Genomic DNA, 10,666 nt, shown 5'->3' with positions numbered 1-10,666 from the left:
TGACAGGCTAGCCCCCACCCCTATACTTATTCATCAAGTTGATATGAAATTATGTGACTACTACACTTACCATTATACCCTCCACTAATCCTGTCTCATTGGCATAGGAAAGACAACCCATTCCCAAATGGGATATAACTACTGTAATAGAGGTTAGGATATGCAATATATTTTTATAAGACACAACTTGGCTCATAGCATCATTCTTTTTCAGTAAATTCAAAAGATTAAAAAATATTTTTAAAGTAAAGCATCTATTTCACAGAACTGGAGCAGTCACTGTTTGCTCTAAAGGTTTCCTTCAGATGCAAGAGAAAATGTCCCAGTGCTTTCTGTCTGCCTGCCCATGGCAGCCATGATTGAATAGGGGAGTACAGTTATATATATATAAAAGTTTGGGTTTAGTAAATCTCATAGGTGTGTGAGACTGAAAATTTAAGCCTCAAGGTTTTAGGAGATGCACATTTTCTCTTGAAATTAACACAAAACCAGGAAATCACTTGGATTCTGAAGTGAACTAGAAAGTATGTTTATAAAATTATTCAAGAGATTTATATGTCAGTGAATAGCCAATAGCCAGTAGCAATTAAAAAGGCCCTCTACCTCTATATGTGAGTATATATAGACTACTCTCTGAATCCTAAATCTAATCATGGTTGGAAATTCCATTTGTTCTTTAGTCCATTATGATATCATTTTAAAAAGTCATCTGTTTTTCACTAAAATGGACCTCTCTTAATTCAGTGATATAAATAAATAAAATCATATATCTGAAGTTTTTAAGAAAACAAGAAGATGAAAACTCTAATATAAAGAGATATCCCTGTTTACTTTTTTTATTTTCAAGATTTCTCCTGAGAAAGAAGTGGAAGGTTTTTATAGCTATACTTGTCAGCAATGATAAATGTAACTAGAAAAATTAATTTAGAGACTGTAAGGAATATTCCTTCTTATAGTCTCTAAGGTTTTAGCTAAGAAATATCCCTGTAAGATTATATATATAGCTAAGAAATATCCCTGCAAGATTATATATTATATATAACAATGATATATATAATTATAATATATAATATATATAATAAAACAATGTTATATTATATATAACAATGTTATATTATATATAACAATGAGAGCAGTGGTGTAACCTAATACTTATTGAGTAATGTAATAGATAAAATTTTAAATCTCAAAATTTGTGTGAGAACTAAAGAAATATCTATTGAGAATCTAATCTCTTAGGTTTGTAGAGAATATTTTAATTAAGGTAATTCATAAAAATATTCTTAACTCAAAATATTATCACTATAATGTGACACAATTATTTATTATTAATTTCATAACATGATAGCAATTGGTTTTATAAGAATGACATTTAGTTATAACAAAATTTAATTTCAAAAGGAAACCAATCTTCCAGACAAAAACACCAACATTATTAGTAGTATTATCTTTATGGATCCCTATTATCTAAGTGGATCCTCATTTATAGAGATCTTATATAATGTTTCAAAGGCTGTAAATCTTTACAGGAACATATCATAATCCTATGTATTCCCAGGAGCATCTGGTGAGTTTGAACCACAGACTTTGAGGTTATATATTCACTACTTACCCAACCATGTCAGTCTGTTCCTTATTATGTACTAAAATGTTGCTATAATTTGGGACACATTCAGTAGCAGTGGTTTGGAGAGAGCAAAATATTGAATGATGCACAAATCAAGGCAGGAGAAAAGAAGGGAGGGGTGTTTAACAAACCCAGGAACAAGGGAACAACAAGTGACCTAAAATTGATGACGAGGAGGGTGTAGGATGCCTGGTAAGGCTTGATCAAGGGCAATGTAACCGAGAGGAATTACTGAAACCCGAACATGATAGAGGGAAGGAGGAAAGTAAAAATAAAAGAAAATAGAGGAAAGAACTAGGAGACAAATGGGCATTTATAGAGGTCTAAATAAATATGTAAATATATTTATATATAACAATAGGGAAATAGATCTATTTACATATATTTATATGTTAATTATCAAAGTAGAAGATGGACATTGGGCCTCTAATCAAGTATTCTATCAATTCAAGAACACTTTGTTCTAATAACCTGGCATTCTGTGATGCTCAGCTTCCCAACACGACCACTGAAGACAAAATGCGTGCATAAGCAAATGTGGTGAAGAAAGCTGATGGTGCCTGGCTATCAAAAGGTATAGTGCCTGGGGTCTTAAAGGCTTGATGATAAACAAGCGGCCATCTAGCTGACCAGCAACAAATCCACATGGAAGAAGGACACCAACCTGTGTGATCATGAGGTGTTGATGGGATCAGGTATCAGCCATCAAAGACCCAGAACAAAAAATCATACCAATATGAATGAGGGGGAGTATGGGGTGGAGACACAAACCCCATTTGTAGACAATTGTGTATCCCCTTATAGATGGGTCACAAAGAAGAGATGAGTCAGTTAGGGTGCAGCATAGCATTGATGAAGCATACAATTTTCCTCTAGTTTTTTAATGCTACTCCCCCCGCCCCGCACTATTATGACCCCAATTCAACCTTACAAATGTGGCTAGAAAAGACCATGGAAACAGACACGGAAAAGAGATGGAACACAGAGAATCCAGAAGAACAGATAAACCCCTCAAGGCCAATAATGAGAGTAGCGATACCAGAAGGATAAGGGTAAGGTGGGGTGAGATAGGGGAAACCAATCAGAATGATCTATATATAACCCCCTCCAAGGGAGACCGTCAACCAAGAAATGGGTGAATGGAGACATCAGTCAGTGTAAGACATGAAAAAAAAAATTATGTATTATCAAGAGTTCATGAGGGAGAGAGGGTGGTGGAGGGAGGGGAAAAATGAGGAGCTGATACCTAGGGCTCAAGTAGAAAGAAAATGTTTGGAAATGATGATGTCAAAAAAATGTGGTTGGCACAATAAATGTATATATAAGTTGTGATAAGAGCTGTATGAACCCCCAATAAAATTATTTTTAAAAAAAGATTGAAGAAATACAGGGTGTCAAAGATAATTGGTTGACTATATCAAGAAGTAGCATATGATGAAGAACCTTGAAGAAAGAAGCCCAAGTTGCATTGAAAGCAGTGGCAAAAAAATGAAAATTGAGCTACTACTGCCATTTGAGATGTTTCACTAAACTGATGCAGCTCTGGAGGCATGAATCCATGCCAAGTATTGTCAAGACAACTACCTGGCTCACTGACTGGAAGCAATCTATATTTCTGCCTATTCCAAAGATAGATGGCCAGACAAAATATAGAAATTATTGAACAATATGATTGCTTTGTCATGCAGTAAAATTTTGTTGAAGATAATTTAAACAAACAAACAAAAAGAAAGAAGTTGCATGAGTACATAGATAGGAAACTACCAGAGAATTCTAGGTAGATTCAGTAAAGGGTTTGAAAGGAGGGGTTTCATTGGTTATCCTTGGAATAAATCAGAAAATACCAGAAAAGTATTTGCCCATTTTATTGATTATCCAAAGACATTCAGGTACAATGACCATATGAAGAATATGAATTCCAGAACATTTAATAGTGCCCATGAAGAGAATATTATATTTTTCCTTTGTTTCTTATCACATGAGGTTTGATTGCTTGCTTTTATGCTGTAAATGATTTATTTGTTATTATTGTTTTGTTGTTGCCACAGTTTCATCTATCCATTTATCTGTGGCTCTATGGCTCTAGCTATCTATCTAATCTATCTATTTATCTACACTTTGGTAGTATGCACATGTGAGGAATTCTCTTTGATAGAAATTAGAGAGATATTCAGCCATTTGTATTTATTTATTTTATTGTCACCTAGGTCTTAATTTATAACATTGAAAGCATTGGAGTTTTAGGATTGGGACTCTCTACACAGTTTTTAGCTATAAATATTTATGGGAGCATATTTATAGCCCCATCTTTCACATAAGGGGCTCCTGGTGGTTTGAAGTAGCCAAACTTGAGGTTAACAGGTTAGCAGTCCAATCTTACTTGACAGCACCTCCTACATTTTAATCAGAACAAGAGACTAGTGCACAGTTTAAATCAGGAAAGGTGTGTGTCAGAGTTGTATCCTCTCACCAGACGTATTCAATCTATAGGCTGAGAAAATAATCAGAGAAGCTGGATTATATGAAGCAGAGTATGGCATCAGAATTGGAGGCACGCTTAAAAACCTGTGTTATTCAGATGACACAACCTTCTTTGCTCAAAGTAAGGAAGAATTGAAGCATTTGCTGATGGAGATCAAGGATTGTATCCTTCAGTATGGATTACAACTCAATGTAAGGAAGACCCAAATCCTCACAGTGGTTGAAGTTGTCAAGGATTTTGTCTTTTTTGATTCACGACCAATGCTCATGGAAGCAGCAGTCAAGAGACCAAAAGACATATTGAACTAGGTAAATCTGCTGCATAAGAACTCTTTAGAGGTTTTAAGAACAAGGATGTTTCTTTGAGGACTAAGGTACACCTGACCCAAGCCATGCTATTCTCCATTGAATCTCTTTGAATAGCTCTTGAAAATCCCTTGTTAGTTTAAGAAGATCAAAGTCTTATTTGTATAAAACCCAGGTATTGTGTGAAATTAATGGGAATATAAGCTATGGCAAAAATATATGTAAAACAGAAAAAAATCTTAAATAGTGTAAGTCTAATTCTATCATAATTATTTAAGAAGTTAATTATATTCATTTCTTTGTTCCTTTTAAAAAATATATTCATTTCTTGAGGAATGAGAATATATGTGACAGTTTTTACCAAATTCAATTAGTACACAAAGAGACCGGAATGCAAACTGATCTCAGTAGAGATCGTTCCAGAATAAAACATCATCTTTGGTAAAGTAGAGGGTCATTGAAAAAGAGGAAGGTTCTTAATGAGATAATTTGCATAGTGTCAATGACAGTGAACTCAGCAATGGAAACAACCGTGAGGGTAATGTAGCACCAAGCAGCTGTGTGTCCTTCTGTTGTTGGAGTGGACTAGAGAGCATCTACAATCTATCTGCCTATCTACCTCTATATCTACACACATATACGTATTACATACATAAACACACACATATATAAATTTAAGAGGTGCTGTCAAGTAAGATTGGACTGTTACCTGTTAACCTCAAGATTGACAACTCAAAACCATCAGAACCTCTTTATGAAAAGATGAGGCTACCTGTTCCCATAAAGATTTACAACCTAAAAACTGTAAAGTCACTAGGAGTCAAAATCTACTGGACGGCAATGGATGTGTTTATTAGCTTATCCTTAGAAGAGACTGTCAAACTATTTTTCAAAAAATGTTATTCTATTTTGCATCTCTGCTAGTCATGTTGGAGACCTCCTATTGTTCCATGTCCGCACCAGGATTTGGAGTTCTGGGCTTTGAATTTTATTTTATTTATTTATTTTTTTAAGGTTATTATGAGGCGTATCGGGTGGAGACTCAAGTGTACCTAGTAGCCTCCCTTGAGGATGGTTTGGTGCCTGGTCTCCACAGGAGGAAAAAAAGAGAATGGTGTAAGGTGGCTCTCATCTCTTAGAAAGGATCAATAGAGGTAGGCATCAATATGTAGATAATTAACAATGGCCATTGTGTTTTATTGTGGCTTGGCTTTTATTTACAGTCTTGATTAATAAATTATAGTAGGGATCTTTTCCTTTGCTTTTTTCTAATCACAGGGGTTTTTTCTTTAGTGGAATAACTGTTCAAATATTTTGTCTATTTAATGAGTTTCTTGGTTGCTTTCTTTTTTTAAATTCAGTTTTTACTGTACTCTATGTAGGACTGACTATAACCTTTTATCAGGCATAATTTGCTTTCCAATTTTAATTTTAATTTTTTCATAATTATTTTGTTGGGAGTGTGGTAGTTACATAATCTGAAGTTTAGCCTGTCAATCAGGTTGCAGCTTGATGACCTCATTTGGAGACGCTATGGAGATAAATAGCTCACTGGAGGCAGGACACAGGCTCACTCCCTGGGAGACCTGCTTGCTGACAAGACATTTGGAACTATGCTAGAGGCACAAGGAGACCCCAGCCAGCACTGAGATGTCTCTACTGCTGCTGTATCCACAAGACTTCCCACCTACTAGCCTGTAATCTTCCTGCATTCGCTGTCATTGCATGTGTTTCGTGAGTCTAAAGAGGAATTTATAGATTGGTATAGAATATATGGGCTAATATCGGACTTATGGACTTGATCTAGACTGGGCTGAGATGTTTCCTCAATGTTCAATTGCTCTTGTATACAAATCTCTTTCTTATACACATATGAGTGTCTATGAATTTCTTTCTCTTGTCTACCCAGACTATCACAGGGAGTTAATGCAGATATATCATTCCATAGTTCAATTACATCAAGCAGTATTGTACAATTGCTACCACAATCAGTTTCAAAACATTCTTTTCCTTTTTGCACTTCTTAACATCACCTCCCTTTTGCCTGCCCCTCTCCTCCTCCCATCCACTCCCCCCATGGTACACCCCAGAGACCCTTATTTTACTGCTGTTCCTGTCCCTATACGTTCATCAATCCTGGGTTTCAAATACTGAAAAACAGAAAATCATATAACAAAAATTCAAGAGGATGGCCCCCACTGACCTAACACATCTGGAAACAACCCCAAAATCAACAAACAAAATACAAAAAATATTGAAAACCAGATCTGGCCTAGCAAGCTTAATTTTTACTTATTGCTTATCTCTTTAACATTTTCATTAGTATTTTCATGTTATTCTTTAGTTGATTAACATTTCATACCAGTCAGACAGAAAGAACCTAAGGAATAATTATAACGTGAACTTAGCTGTTTGAAATTAACTCCAAAGGGAATATAGATTTAAGAACAAAACCATACATTTGTCAAGATCAAAAGACGACCGAATCAGTAGGCACTGCAGGGTTGACTGGTTACTTGAGATTGAGGAAATCATTAATGAAACTGCGGGGAGCCGGCCTTGTTGAAAACGAGAATCCTCTCAGAGTTGTCCGAATTTATCAAGAACTACATTTGGTGTGGACATAGTCCTAGTGCACATGTGCTGCTTTGCAATTTGGAACTTTTTTTCATGAAAAGATAATGAGCTATCAAAATGCCTTCCCCTTCTACTTTATCAAGAAAAGAGAAAAGTATATGTTTTCAAAAGCTGGTGAAAGATTGACGGAAGTCCTTAACGTTGGAATCACGTGTCTGCAGTGTCTGTGCTACATTGTTAGTTGGTGTAAATTATGACACGTGTAGATGTTTTCTAATGTTTAAAAAGTACTTCGATTTGACCAATTTTTTAATGCTACTTTTCTTCAGAATTGTGTTAACAAAAGCCACAGTTCTAAATATGAGGAAATAAGGCATTTTTCCTCTGTATAAAAATTATATTATTAGTAATTTTTGCATGATTCATATATATTTCTTTCATGATGAATCTGTGTACATTTTAAAGAATTATAAATTCTAAGTGAGTTATGATTTCTGTTCCCACTTTCTGCCTTAATGAAAGGTCTCAATCAAGTAACTCAACACTCTCATGCTTCACCCGCATAAAACACGGTGAGAAAGCAGCCTCTCAATCCAGGTGTGGGGCTAACATGTGGAAAGTGAGATCAGTAGGTGGTATTAATATTTCTAACAAATAATTATTAATGATGATTAAAACTCAATATCTGGTTTTCTTTTACTCTGTTTCAGGTGTCCATCATTATTGTAACAGTGAAAAGAGTTGTGAAGAATTAAGAGCAAAACCAATGTTTCATTATTTATGAATTATGTACTCCACTGAGCCCTCTGTTTCTTGGTTTTACCATGCAAAAAATGGTTATAAAATTAAGGTCCACTTCTCCAATAGGTGTGAGGTGTAACTGAGTTATCCCTTCTCTCTCCTATGACAAGCATCCCATCATGCATAATGGCTATCATCACTAGTAACTCACTTTCTTTCCATATCATGATTCTCCTGGAGTGAGTTGTCGGTAAGCCACCTTAAAGAAACTGGCGTTTGGAGAGGTTGAGTAGCATGGCCGCTATCACACATTGTATGAGAGGCTGAGCAAGCACTCCATCCTACAATCCTCCGTCTGTTCCCAGGCGCTGTTCGGAAAGGTCACAGAACTTGAAGGCAGCTGTGAGATTCGCCCCCACCCCCCAGCATCTATTCAATAAAGTGATTTGATTGCCAAAAGAAAAGTTCACACACAAAAAAGAAATGGAAATATGAGATTTTTTTGAAGCCCTCTCATATAAAACATTATAAGGTTTTAAATGGATTTCTTATGGGGTGAAATAGATCATTAAATAAGCCATAACTTTAAAAAATTTGATAATTTAAAGAACTGCTTGTGTGAAGCGTGCTAGGATCCATACTTTGGACATAACCGAGGTATCCTTGGGAGTCTTTTGCCCTCACATGCTTATTTTTGATCTTGATAAAAAATAACTGCTGTATTATTTTCATAAAAGTATATTTCCATATTGTTTCACTATGTCCTGAGGCCCCTGGTAGAATTCAGTGTATTTCTAGGGATACTGTTGATAATTTGTTTGAGGGCAATGTAAGTTTTTCTACAGTTACTAACCATTTCAACACAAGTAAGCATTCAGGATTACCAGAGATTTCGTCAAACCCAGTCTTTAGGGATCCTTTCTCTTTTTTCTATGGATTTAAAAATGGTTTACTCCTCAGAATTTGGTGAAATCCAACAAAGAGTCTCATATTTTCCTCAGGGTTTACATATCACAGCTTTATATTTCCACGGAGTTTAGCACACTATTTATAATAATATTCTGTGTTCAGTGATAATTCTTTTACTGTGTTTTACTGTGTCATGCTCTAAGTTACAGATAAAAACCAACAATAGACAAAAGAGAGTTTGTATTTTATCAGAGTGTCCCTGGACTCCGTAGTGTTTTCAAACCTTGTTTTTGGAGGCTGGGTTCCAGGCCTTCCTGCCACGGTGCTCTTGGTGGGCTGCAGCCTTCACACGTTCAGTGAGAAGTCAGCAGGCTCACTATTTGAAATACCCAGGGACTCTAGGTTTCTCAGGTTGTTGTTCACGGCTCTTGTACTAGCCCCAGCTCATGGTAACCTTCCCAGTTCGTGCTATCCACGCAATCAATATTGAATCAGACTGCTGTGATCCATTGGGCTTCTATTGGATGATTTTCACAAGGATATATGTTTTTTCTTCCTAATCCATTTTAATCTGGAATCGCTACTGAATAGATAGGTACATTGGCTACGAGGTGTGCAAGCCAGAAAATGAACTTATCTTGCTTTAATATCTGAAAGTGAGAATTCTACAACACAAAAGAATTAGTCATTTCTTAGAAAGTTCTTATTGTCAAGGTTACTTTTAAGGATCTCGGCATCAGATTGGTTAAGTATTCTCAACTAACTGGCAGATCAGCAATTCAAATACACTAGACTATTTTAAGGGAAAAAGACAAGACCGCCTATTTCTATACAGATTAGACAGGCTTAGACGCTTTGTAGATGCATCCTATTCTGTTCTGCAGCATTACTATCTATAAGTTGGAATTGACTCAGTGGTAGCAATAGTTAGGTTACCTTTAATTATTTTTTTAAAAAGTAAACGACTCTCTCAGCTGACTGTGATCCTTTTCAGTTGGTCATTAAAGGAGATGTCAGTAAATAAACCATGGCACACACTATTTAAAGAAAATAAATTACTTCAGATTTAGAAATTCCATCTATATAAAATCACTTGTATAGACATAGAACTATTATTTTTCCTTCCCACCCCATACATCCTGATCAACTAAGAACCATTAGTAACTACTCTTTGTGTACCACACTCCAACGACTTTTCCATCAACCCCACAATAGCAGGCCCTGACCCATATTTTCTTAGCTTGTTGATGAGTATGTCATTTGGGACAGAGTTTTTCCAAAAACCTTCCTTAGGTCATGCTCGATTACACTTATTGTAGATTGAAGGAATCAAGGTCATTATTCTGTCATAGCAAGGAGTTTGTTTGGGCAATGATTTGTACTCAAGCCATGCTATTTATAACCAAGCACTTTGGGAGTCTCAAAGGGTTTGCAAATTGCCCTCTGAGTGATAACACACAGTGCGGTTACCCATTGCAGTTAAAGTGGCTGGTCTAGAATATGCAGTGCCATTATTCTCCATTGAAAAGCAGTTTCATTTATTTGGCAGAGATTGTGAAATTGATCATCAAAGTGTGAGCTTATGTAAGATTCCATGAAAATTTTTCATTTTGTTTCACCAAAACTTTTAGTATATATAAACCTATAATATAATGATGTAAATGGATAAGTTAATTAAATTGTGCATGAATATAATTTGCCACATCTTGATATGATTCAATTCATCTATTTAAATCACAATGATAAGATGATTATTTTATAATCTCTAGCAGAAAACAGCATCCTGATTTTCAAATTTATGCTTTCAAGTTTGAAGGTTAACTGCCATCTGGTTAAACTGTCAGGCTTGATGGTGTTTATTATATACTACTTCTGCTATGGTTGCTTATGAAACTATTATACTTTTCCTTAGACATGTGTTGTTCTGCATGAATGAGGGTGTTTATTTTACTCTAAATTGTGTACTGCTTTAAAGATCATGTAAGTAGGACAAAGGGTAAGTGTTTAAATAACACGTTGTCTTCA

The 10,666-nt window shown here is 35.5% G+C and overlaps 1 non-coding gene across 1 annotated transcript; it reads left to right on the top strand.

Moving 5' to 3' along the window:
* Positions 1 to 248: 248 nt before the first annotated feature.
* On the top strand, positions 249 to 379 carry LOC115868539. Its single transcript, XR_004045660.1, has one exon. It is a non-coding gene; the product is annotated as a small nucleolar RNA SNORA31 (small nucleolar RNA).
* Positions 380 to 10,666: the final 10,287 nt, after the last annotated feature.

The sequence above is a fragment of the Echinops telfairi genome, unplaced genomic scaffold (genome assembly GCF_000313985.2).
Source record: "Echinops telfairi isolate 266 unplaced genomic scaffold, ASM31398v2 ScPeMD7_11;HRSCAF=52, whole genome shotgun sequence".
Taxonomy (NCBI): domain Eukaryota; kingdom Metazoa; phylum Chordata; class Mammalia; order Afrosoricida; family Tenrecidae; genus Echinops; species Echinops telfairi.
Note: the sequence above shows the minus strand (reverse complement) of the source record. Positions and strands in the feature narration are given on the sequence as shown.